Genomic DNA, 12,405 nt, shown 5'->3' with positions numbered 1-12,405 from the left:
TCCTTCCTTTTCTTTCTTTCTTTCTTTCTTTCTTTCTTTCTTTCTTTCTTTCTTTCTTTCTTTCTTTCTTTCTTTCTTTCTTTCTTTCTTTTCCTTCCTTCCTCTCTTCCTTCCTTTTTCTTTCTTCCTTTGTTCCTTCCTCTCTCTCTTTCTTTCCTTCTTTCTTCTTCCCTCCTTCCCTCCCTCCCTCCCTCCCTCCCTTCCTTCCTTCCTAAAATAGGGAAATCAAATTAATAAAAACAGCTTAGTGGAGGTGAGGTGGGAGTTTGCCCCTGTATATCCTTCCCCCTCTCTCCCATCTTCACACTCAGACATAGCAATCCCCATGCCTCACACTAACCACCCTGGCCCCTGTTTGACACTTCTCTCCATTTACTAGCAAGACTTCACCTAGATCCAGCATTCCAGTTCCTTGTCCTGGTGTTCATTCCAATCATGCATCCTTCTCTAAGTGGTATTCACAGTCAACAGAAGGTTGTATTAGAAGCAGCCTGAATCTAATGAATATACAATTGAGGGACACAGATGAATTATACTATGCTTCTATGATGGGACATAGACACTAGTTGTTAAAAAAAAAAATGTCATTAGCATGGCTGTAGGATCACCAAAGGAATTTCTTCTCTCTCAAACTGGATAGCATTTAAAAAATTTTAAATTTCCAAATTTAATGAAAAATTCATATAACAATTTCAAGGTAAGTGGGAGTCAATAAAAAGAGAATTTAGAAGGAAATATAATGTTATCTATAGAGAGCAAGAGTTTGGTTACTTCACTGACTTAAATATTTTTTATTGAACCACAGCTCCCTGCCTTGTTTAAACACTCACCTCCAATAGATGCAGCAAGCGCCATACAGACCTCAAAGTCTGAAATACTTGCTTCTGAATCTATTTACAACAGGCTTGCCTACTTCTCATAGACTTACCAACAGCCATTCTTAATCACCCAGATTGAGGTACATCCTAGAGATTTGATTTATTCTGTACAGACAACGACTTAGCTCAACAAAATATTGCAGTAGTAAGGATGCTTAGAAAAGTGTATGTTCAGTGAGCCAGGGATGCTGCATGGCTATCTACCCCTCTAGAGACATGGCCTCTAGGGTCTCCAGGATGCTCTCTTGCTTCCTTTCCATTGTTAGCATCATAGCTAACCTTGGAAAGAGTCACCCCACTCCACACACAAAGCTCTTTCTTTGCTAAACAAAGAGGAAGAAAGAAATTCAGAAAAGCAGAATTTTACAAATGTGGGTGGATGAGAAATGTCTTATTGGTAATCCCCTCCCCCACCGCCCTTCCTGTCTTCTTTCCCTACACTGATCACTAGTGAGACAGACTCTGGAGGTGTGGGAGGGGCCGCTGGCGACATGAGCCTTGAGTGCCTGCAGATGTGGGTGTGTGAGCTCAGAGTGATGCTGTACTGGAGAAAGGCCTCGTGCTCAGAGGAGGGAGAAAGAGTCTCCGGGGACAGAACCCATCTGTAGGAAATTACAAATGTGAGGTCATGTGTGTATTTGAGAGTGAGAAAGTCAGTGTGGAAGAGACACCAACAGCATGAGTGGTGTGTGTGTGTGTGTGTGTGTGTGTGTGTGTGTGTGTGTGTGTCCGTTCATTATGGCGAGTATGTGAGAGAACAGAGGGGGTGAATATGTGTCCCAGACTGGCACCATGTGTATGACTAAGTGTGGTGTGAACTAACAGAGAAGGACAATAAATGAAAGAAATGACGGGGGAGGGAAAATATGGATGAAGCTGAGATTCTTTCCAGCAAGCAGGGATTTGTGTATAGATGATGTCACCCTAGGGCAATCGCCTTGCACGACAATCCAATACCACCAATGAGAAAATAATTCTTAGTCCAAGACAATCTGCCTGGGTTGTAAAGTGTAGTGAAGTTGGCTGACAAGAAGGTTAAATAAATCTTGACACTTTAATGAAGCGCAAATTTAAGAGGCATGGACAAGGAAAAGCATATTGAAGACGAAAATAAGTCTCACAAAACATGTATTCTTTTGACTACTTTGTGCAGAGTTTGACTTCATTGTAACATAACCATATATTCGTTGGTATTTGTACACATGTAATATATTCATGACTAGCCACTTGTTTTTATTTCCCAGGCAGACTAGATTTCCTCTGTCACACATTACTGTTAACGTTCATTGTCACCTTGGCAATCTCTAAGCAACAGACCTCTGCTCATGTCTATAAGGGTGTTCAAGACTGGGTTAATTGAGGTGAGGAAATGGACCCTAAAGGTTGTGGTCCCAATTACTATCTGAATAAAAGGAAGAAAATAAACTGAATAAAAGGGAGAGAACCAACATTCATTTCTCTCTGCTTCTTGACTCTGGGTGTGGTGTGGCTGGATGCCCGACTTTCCTGCCTCTAGTACTTTCCACTGTGTCTGACCATACTTGCTACCTGGCCTATGTTGTATTTTTCAGATTATTTTCTTTTCACAGAAACGAGGAAAGTAGGTAATGTTTCATGCTTCACATGTTTTCTAATCACTGTGTTAAGTGAGTGGATATACTGAGAAGTGAAATGGGTTAGCTGTAGATGAAAAATTACAAATCGTGCCTCTAATCTGAAAGCATACACAGATACTAGCGAAGATCATAGCTTTTGTTGCAATGATGAGAGGCAGTGGTATCTGCAATTCACAGCAATCGTTTAACACTTTCTTACATAGCAAGTGTTAGGATGGGCTCGTGGTCATCAGATCCCAGCTTGTAAGGAAAAGGCATTTGTTCTTCTTGGAATTTGAATATTAGCAGTTATTGGAGGAGAAAAGCGAGTCGAGTCTCAACTTGGAGCATACTCTGACACAAACACAGCAAGCTGTCTGTTCCCAGGCTCACTCCAAGTATACATAGCTTGACCCTACTTCCACAAATAAGAGGTATGAAGACTTCCTTTACATGAAACTGTTCTTCCCAGCAGAGTTGACATAGTCTGTAGACATATGGAAAATTTGTAACATGAAGTTGATGTTGAAGACCAGACTTGGGAACAGGCTGAGAGAATAGCCTTTAAAGAGCTACAAAGGTTTGTGACTACAGTTTCCAGCCTGCCCATGGTCCCAGACAATGTCTTTCATCATGATATCTTCATCAAAGGCACCTGATTTTATAGTAGGAAACAAATCAGAGCACCCCCCCCCCCACCGTAAGAAACAATCCATTGCTTATTTTCCATTAGAGGAGCTTGTGGCCAGTGGCAGGAAATCAACTAGCCAAGTTGTATACACTCAGTGGGAGCTTAATTTGCATTTCCTAAGTGTAAAAAGTGCTTTTTACACTGAAGAGAAACAAACCTTTCATATCTTTTTTGCAGAAAGTGCATAGAAAGCCTGCATTTCCCCAGCACTTGATTCTTCAGTTATCTCGGAAGAGGGGGGGGGGAATTAATGAAACAACCTCAAAGACACCACTTAGTGAGGTTTTTATTTTGTTTTGTTTTTGTTTGTTTGTTATTCATTCATAAAAGAAGCACATGTATCTGTGAGGACCATACTTACTGGACCATATTGACCTTGTCTCCTGTAAAACCCAAATCTCATCATTGTGGTCAGTGTGTGGGCGGTGAGCTTCATCTTGTGCTTATTCTGGGCAAATTCCAGGAGGGACTCTGCCTGTCTTTCGCATGGGAAGTGGGGCTGGGTATGCCAGCGTCAAGATCATCATTCTTGTCCTGGAATTGGATGCATGTGGATCAGGATATTGGACACATGTGGCCATTTAAGAAAATGATTTGTATAAAAAGCCCTTCCATTCCTTCCTATAATTTTAACTCTAAGACAACTTAACATAAAGTTCAAAGTCTAGAGTTAGATAAAGGCCCACTAAATCTGGGCAATGGTCTGGACCAGCACTGACCAACTGATGAAGATACATGTGGTGGGTATGCTAGAGGACACGTTCATCATGCAGTGGGAGAATTTCCTAGTTCAATTCTCTAACAAGAATGTGGATAAGTGGGGATATAGCACATGCCTGCCTGCATTAATACAAGACGATGAGTTCCTCTCTTGTTTCTTCTACATTCTTGTAGCTTCAAGCCCTCCTTGAATTTTGACCATTTAACCCAGCTATCCACTGCGTTTACTGGTCTGAGTCCAAATATTATTCTTATTGTCGATAAATAGTTGGATTTATTGGCTTAAAAGTCCACCCTAAAGCACTTTCTTAATTTTATCTACAAGAACCCTGTTTCTAATGTGTTTATAGATATCAGGGCTCAAGACTTGAAGATATATTTTGATTGCTGGGCTTGTTAGCATACTGATGTCCCAAATGTATGAAAAGCTGAGGCAGGGGCACAGGTTAAGCCTAGAACTTTAAGATCAATCTGGGCAACACAGCAAGTCAGATCTTCTCTCTTCCTTCTTCCTTCTTCCTTCCCTCCTCCTCAACTTTTCTCCCTCCCTTCATGTGCATGCTGCATTTGTGTGTGTGTGTGTGTGTGTGTGTGTGTGTGTGTGTGTGTGTGTGTGTGTGAATGTGGTAGAACATCTGACTGGTGTAGATGAGGCTCTGGGTCTACCCTTGGTACTATATGCATATATTTCTTCTCTTCTCTCTTTATGTCCTATTTCTCCTCTTTCTAGGTACTTTTCAGTGGAAGTTGGTCGCACATGCCTTTAATCTGCATCTTTCTGAAAGCTGTGAGAACTCCTTACAGCTCAGCACCCCTCTTGAGCCTCTGTAACTACCTTCAAGAAGTCCTATGTAAATGGATCCTGCCATTTCAAAGTCATCTGTTCTAGTTTCATTCTATTGCTGTAAAAGACACCATGACCAAAGCAACTTGAGGTGGGGGGCAGGGAAGAGGGTTTTTTTGGTTTACATTTCCAGGTCACAGGCCACCAGGGATGAAAGTCCGGGCAAGAAATCAAGCAGCAAATTAAGAGTAAGCCTTCTTGCCATTCCACAGAACATTACCCCCAATCAATGAACTTGCTCTGCAACTACAGAAGTACAGCAGAATGAATGATGTGCTTATTTGTTGGTCCCAGGCTCATATTTAGCTAGCTCTCTTATATACTTTAGGATCACCAGACCAGGGAATAGTTCCACCCTTATAGAGCTGGGCCTACCTACTTTAACTAACAATCAAGGCAACCTCCCCACAGACAGGCCCATAGACCATCCTTACGTTGGAATTCCCTCAACTGAAATTCCCTTCTCAAGAGACTCTAGGCCATGTCAAGTTGAAAGTTAAATCTGGAATATAATTTATCCTTTCATCTAATTCTTTATCCTGGATTGACAAATCTAACTGATACCACCTTACGCATTTCTCTCCCACTGACGAAATGAGGCTGGTTTTGATTCATTTAGCCCTCACTTCAATCTCAGTTTGAGCTAGGTCACGTATAGCTCATGAGTACCAGCTCTCTTGATTTTCTTCTCTTCCCTCCTTAGTCAGATTTTGGTGCAGGCTTTGTCACTTTGGTTCAGTGGTTACAGAAGCGTCTCCTCTCCCTCCAACTCACCCTGGGAATAAGCAAGGTCTTTTTTAGGGTTGGTAACTAGATAATACTCCCTGTAATATCCTCCATGGTCTAGAAGATGAAAATGAGATTGAATTAATGAATGAAATAATTGGCTTCTTAGCTTGGTCCAATGAGTTGTGATGGTTGTGGCATTTGTCTACCCGCAGAGCATTCCCAGTTCTCACTGAGTGGGCATGTCGCCATAGGCCTTGACTAATTATAATGCCCCTTTCCCATTGTCATATGATAGGACTAGCGTGATCATTTTATTTAAGGCAAATCAATTACAGCTAGCCCCTGTGTTTATTGATTTTTAAGATGAACGAGAGGCTACTCTCATTGAGATTACAATAGTAAAGGTATATAAACTTCAGATGACAAGATCTGTAGACTTGTCTATTATAAGCAATTATAACTAAAAAAAAGGGGGGGGAGGCAAAGAAAATGAATGAGAGAAATGAATGAGAAGTTAGTCTTGGAGCCACCGAATTGCTGTCTCACCCTGACTTTTTGGTCTTGTGCCCTTCTCCTGAGTGTCTAAACCACCACAGAGCCTCTAAGATGAGTGACTCCCTTACTGTTTTTCTTGAAGTTGGAAATTTTATTTTGTTGTGTTTAGTCTTTGATTTTGGTTTCCCCCAAGGGTCCTAAATGATTAGTTAATTGACATTCATTTTTAGTCACTTACAAAGCATAACTTTTATCTTTTCCTAGTAAACCCACTTGACTACTTTACGAACTTTCCCAGCATAAAGTTCCAATATCTGTTCAAATATACACCTAAAACACGGATCATCTCTGGGTGATCGGTGCAATCAGTGGGCCTTGTCTCTTTGTTCTTTGCTGTCCTACCTTCTGAGACTGCTCTTCCACCACTTCTTCTATCCTATCTATCAAAATCCTGTCTATATTTCAAAACTGATTTCATATTTTATTTCTTCCTGGAAGCCTACCTAGCTCCCTCAAGCCAGAAATAGTCTCTGCTCATTAAACTATGGAGTCCGCATGACTTCTTCTGCCTGTGTTTGCATTTTGGATAAGTATGCCTGACAAGACTTAGATTCATTCAAAGCTCTTCACATTTTTGGTAGAAGTTTCCTCACAGTCCTATGCACTATAATGTTCAATAAACAGCTATTGAACAAATGTAGGCAGAAGTTGTTGGTTTCTCAAAAAATAAATGATCCTTCCTGCTATGAAGACAAAAGGTGCACCAATTTGTGTTTTCCCCCACCTCTGGGTGTGATTCCACACCCTGTTAATTACAGCGTGCAGAGACAGAGGCAAGCAGGTATTTGTAATTTTGAAGTCAGTTTGATCAGCATAGAAAGCTCTAAGCTACCCAGTGCTACATAGTAAAAATCTCCCCTCAAAAAATATTTTTTAGAAATCAGAAAATGCGAGTGAAATATTTTGATAACACACATACATGACCTACTATCTTCAGGCACATGCACATGCTTGTACACATATGATATTCCCTTCCTGAGAAAACCTATGTAGAGAACATATGGATTAAATGTGATTTAAAAAAATTACACTTTTTAAAAATAAAAAGGCAGAATGCTAGAAAATAACTATTAAACACACAGAAATGTTGATGGTGCACATATAATTGAAAACGTCTAACAGATGATGGGAAACAACAATCCTGGAAGCATGCATTTGAGATAGGTGAAATTTCACCTCTGAACATCAGGATACACCCAACAGGGAGTTTCGTAAGCCCATGCACATCTGTTTAAGAATTTTAAAATGTATTTCCAAAAGTAATTTCCGGAATCCTTTGAGGATCATGTTGTCTTTCATGTTTGTGGTTCAAGTATATCCACATGGCCCTAATACCTCAGGCAAAATATGAGCTAACACTATACTGGCACATGCACCAGGCCATGAGTTTGGAAGCAATTGCCTTGTTCTGGTGGTGAAGATAAAATTAGAGAAACAGACTTGGACAGAGGGATAGCAAGGCAATGACAGCTAGTCAATAAATAACTGTTTTTTTTTTAAAAAAAACTTTATATGGATAAGAATGGAATGTCGTCAGATCTTTCTCCCTTCATATGATTTATCTAGAAGGTGTGCCATCAAATGCATTTTAATCCAAATTCATGGAGATGTTGACAATGTGTTGTCTCAGATCTGCACAAAAGAAACATGGCTGGCCTTACCTCAACCCTCTGCATGCTTTCCCTTTAAAATAATAATAATAAAACCCCCCACACATTTTGTAGTAGGGATACATCAAAGCAATTGCTGATTCATTTGACTCGTTAGTCCATTTTTTTAAAATGATCGCCAAGAGCTCACAACATGCAAGACATCATGATGGATGGTCAAGGAAATTAACAAAAATTAAATATGTCCCTTGCTCTCAAAAGTTGATCTTATCCAGATAGGGAAAAAAAAAACCTTCATTATAACAATATCAAAATACATTAGATAGAAGTAGAGTGATGGCAAACACAGTGCTAGCCTGTTGGCACATTATTCTAATGTATTACCCTAGGAATTGATTTTCAATCGAATCCAGCATGAAAACTGAGATTTGGAGATGCTCAACATCTTGTTAAATCACACAGATTATTAATTCTAATCTTACGATTTGAGTAAATTGTGGAATTTGCCTGCCTCAGAGCTTATGGTTTTAAGCAAAGGAAGCACGAAACAAAGGAGTGCATAGTTGACCTGTTTAGCCATCAACTGAATATTGGAAAGAAGAGGAAGATTGCTTAAGAAGTCAAAGGATGAGCGGGGGTGGATGATGTGAGCATTCATCTGAGGATCCACTTAGTACATCATTTGTATATAGCCACATGGTGTCAGAGGACTGTTAGTACTTAGGTCAGTACCCCCAAGCTGTTGATGTTCTCAAAGCCCTGAAGGACAGATCTTAGCTACAGCTTACCTACTTTTCTTATTCTGAGCCTCGCATAGGTGTAGACTCAGGTAACTTACAATTTCTGTAGCACATATCTGAGAGAGTTAAATGTGGAAAAAGAAATGTGTTATTCTTACTCATGGATTTGAAGGTATCCGTCCAGGAGATGTAGGCCCCATTGCTTTGACCCCATGCGAGGCAATGAATCATAATGGGAGTGTGTTAGAGCAAAACCACTGAAAATTATGGAGGAAGAAGTAAGGTCCCACAATCTTTGCTTACCCAGACTCAAGGACATATGGACCTCCCACTAGCATCTATATCTTAAAGGTAACACTACCCCTCAATAGTGCCATCCTGGGGACATTTAACATCCAAGTACAGCATGAGTTGAAAAGGGGAGCAGGCTACTTCTGAAATTCAGTTAGAGAAGAGTTCATAGGACACATACACAGCCTTAGATTATCTTGATTAAATAAACTGACAGAATAATTAACAAAGCATTCCATTTCTGTTGCATGTACAGATCTTCAATGTGCTGAACTGTGTTGACATTGGACCTTCAAAATGATCTTTTTCTTTTATATCTACTGTGGGAGCTCATTTTTACTTTTCTTTTAAAAAATATTTATTTATGTGTATGAGTGTTTTGTCTACTTGTCTTTGAACATACCATGTGTGTGTTTGGTGCCCATGGAGGTCACAAGAGAGAGCTGGGTCCCCTAGACTCTTGAATAGTTGTAAACTAACCCAGGTTTTCTGGGTTTTCTGCAAGAGAGATAAGTATTCTTAACTGCTGAGACATCTATCCATATCTAACAAGGAAAATCTCCCCAGTTCCTTCCCTGCAAGGCTTTCAGACCTAGAAAGTAAAGGAAAATAGAAAGAAGAAATGCAGAAGGAAAAAAAATAAAGGTTTTCATGAAGGTTTAGATTAAAAATTAAATGTTTTCATAAAGATTTATGCCTCCATTAGAGTATTTCATTTTAACATCTGTTGGTTTCAAGAAATTTACTAAATTTCAGTTTCTTTGGGGGAGTTGTATGGAGGAACCTCAGCAAGGTCATTTAATGTTTCTGAATATGAATGACTATAATCCAAAAATGTGCAACAAGGTCCGCCTTGCCCTGCTTATGCTTGAAGAAAACTTGAAAAATAAATGTGTATTGCCTTGAAGAAAAATGTTTATAAATATTAGGTGTATTCATGTTCCTAGCAGCAGAAAAGAGCATACTGCTAACTCAGGGACCTTCCCAGGTTCAGTTGGATAAACTAAGAAAGGCCAAGCTCAGAGTGTTGGCTAAGCTCACTTCTTATCTGGAAACTCAGAGAACAATGTGTTTCTGCGCTTACTGTGGTTTTGGCAGAATGTGAGTCCCTGTCATTGTTATGCTAATTTAAAGCTCTTTCCTCTCATTCTTTCTGTTCTCCTGTTCTTGTTAGTTGTCAGCTAGTTCTTCACTGTCCATCATTCCTCCAAGTTGCCCACATTCCTCCCCTACTGGCTTCCTCCATCTTCAAAGTTATCATTGCAACATGGAGCCCACAGCACTGGGGGAAGGGATGCTGGCCAGTCAACCTACCTCAAGCCGCAAGCTTCAGGTTCAATGAGAGATCCTGACTCAAAACAGTAAGGCAAAGTGATGAACTAGAATGAGTTCTGCATGCATGGGTTCGTATAACCACACACACACATGCACACACACATGCACACGCACATGCACAAGCACACACACAAATCTTAAAATATTTAAAAACTCATTTATGTATTTTCTTTTCATTCGTTCTGTGCTTCTTTGAGTCTCTGTATTATAGTACACCATATGCTCTGTTTCTTATGACCATACTTTATAAATCTTTATGTTTTACCAAAGCTCACGGAAAAAAAAAATATCCCTAGAGTAACTTAAAATGAACTGGACCTTTTATATGCAATGAGTCTTTAAAAAAATGCTCTATAGAAGCACTGGAAAAGGGGGATGATGTGTAACAATCAAGGTTGTCTCTTCATGCCTGGTACCCTGGATGGAGTGCAGACACTTCTGTTAGACCCAGGGAGGGGGTGGCTTAAGTAAGGCAAGAAGACTGGCAATGCATGGCTCATGCCTCCAGTTTCTAGCCATAGTTCTGGTTCTTCCAGACTGTCTTGAAGCCGTTTTTTCTCTTCGTTGCTTGCTTCTCCCAAGAACCTGAAAGCTAGATAGAAGGCCTGCATGTATACTGTCAACTCCTTCATCTTTACAGATATCAGAATTTTGACACCAGCTCTCACAGGTGTAGAGTATAATTTTACATAACAGTTAGGTAATATACATAATCACACAGTTGTCTACAGGTACAGAGAAAACGTCTCAACAATTTGTTCTTGTCATTTGTACTTGGTATCTGCTGCTGGCTTTCTTTTCTTTTCTCCTTTTTTGTTGTGTTTCATTAACTTTGATCAAGCTTGCCATAAGACGCTACGCTGATGCGATGACGCACTAATGGGTTAGGACAGGGAAGTGGAAACTACCACTCTGGAGCTACATCATGAAAGGTGAAGGACATCAATAGCTTTCTCTCTAAGCCAAAGAATAAGCGGACAACCCTGATTTGAAATACACAAAATTCTCAGAGTTTTAGGCTTAGTGGTAAGTTATCGTTTTAGCTCACTGTGGTGGCTGATCTCCACCAATAACTTGACAAGATTTAGAATCTCCTTGGAGAGGCATCTCTGGGCAAATGTGCAAGAGTAACTCCAGAGAGGTTTAATTGAGAAGGGAAGAGACACTCTGATTTGTTCAGGGAAAAGAAAGATGTCAACTGAGCACCAACAATTCATCACTCTTCTTTTCTTGACTGCAGATGATAAAATGTGATCAGGCAGGACGGCCTGTGGTCTCCATGAGTCAATTAAAACAATCCTCCATGCCTCATAAAATTGCAAAGCTTCTGTAAGGCAAAAGACACTGTCAACAAGACAAAAGGGCCACCAACAGATTGGGAAAGGATTTTTACCAATCCTAAATCTGATAGAGGACTAATATCCAATACATGTACGACATAAACTACATAAAAGCAGAGCCACCTGGATTTTAAACCTTATCTTCGCAACTATCTTTATTTGCAGATAATATGATAGTTTACATAAGTGACCACAGAAGTTACACTAGGATCTTACAACTAATAAACATTTGGATACAAGATTAACTCACAGAACTCACTACTCCTAGCCAGGTTGGGTGGCGCATGTCTTTGATCCCAGCATTATGGAAGCAGAGACAAGTGGATCTCCTTGAGTTCGAGGCCAACCTGGCCTATATAGTCTTCACAACTATCTTAAACAGTTGCTCAAATCAGGAATACTACATAGACTGTCTAGCTAAACTGTGAAAAGGAATACTCCCAGGAAGATGAACAGATGCAGGGGTCGAATTCAAGTCTTCTGACTTCATTTCCAGAGACTGCTGTCTCAGAGAATACTAAGGAATGATGCGACTTACAGCTTGACTCACTTGGTTCTGTGGCAGACCTGCTGTTAGTGATGAGTTCATTCCACATTCAGTCACCCTATCATTAAGGGGTAGGACAGAGAAGGCTGTGTAACAGCTCCTGGAGGCTTGAGGATGAGATTCCAGAATGCAGATCACTTGATGGAGTCTCTCAGGAATCTGCAAGGCAAAGATACTAGTCATCCTCATACATTAGGCACATCTGTACAGGCCGCAACATACTAGCCACAGGGATGCACAGTTCCAGACCAGAGGTTTACACATAGTTGTTGGAGAATGGAAGCAAATGAACAGTAGCATGCTTTCCTTTTGGGTCAGTCATACCCTTTGGTCTTATATTATTCTTTAATCTCTACTCTAAAACTGCCTATGTCTAAACCTTTTGCTAGTTCACCTAACACTGACATGTCAGACTCTATAAAAAACATTTACAAGATATATAGAAAGAGTTATTAATGCTCAGGATGATATGAAGGACTCGTGCTGAGGAGTGCGGGAAGGTCACTAAGCCGATAAGGTCACTGCAGTGG

Source organism: Mus pahari, chromosome 5 (assembly GCF_900095145.1).
Source record: "Mus pahari chromosome 5, PAHARI_EIJ_v1.1, whole genome shotgun sequence".
NCBI lineage: Eukaryota > Metazoa > Chordata > Mammalia > Rodentia > Muridae > Mus > Mus pahari.
Note: the sequence above shows the minus strand (reverse complement) of the source record.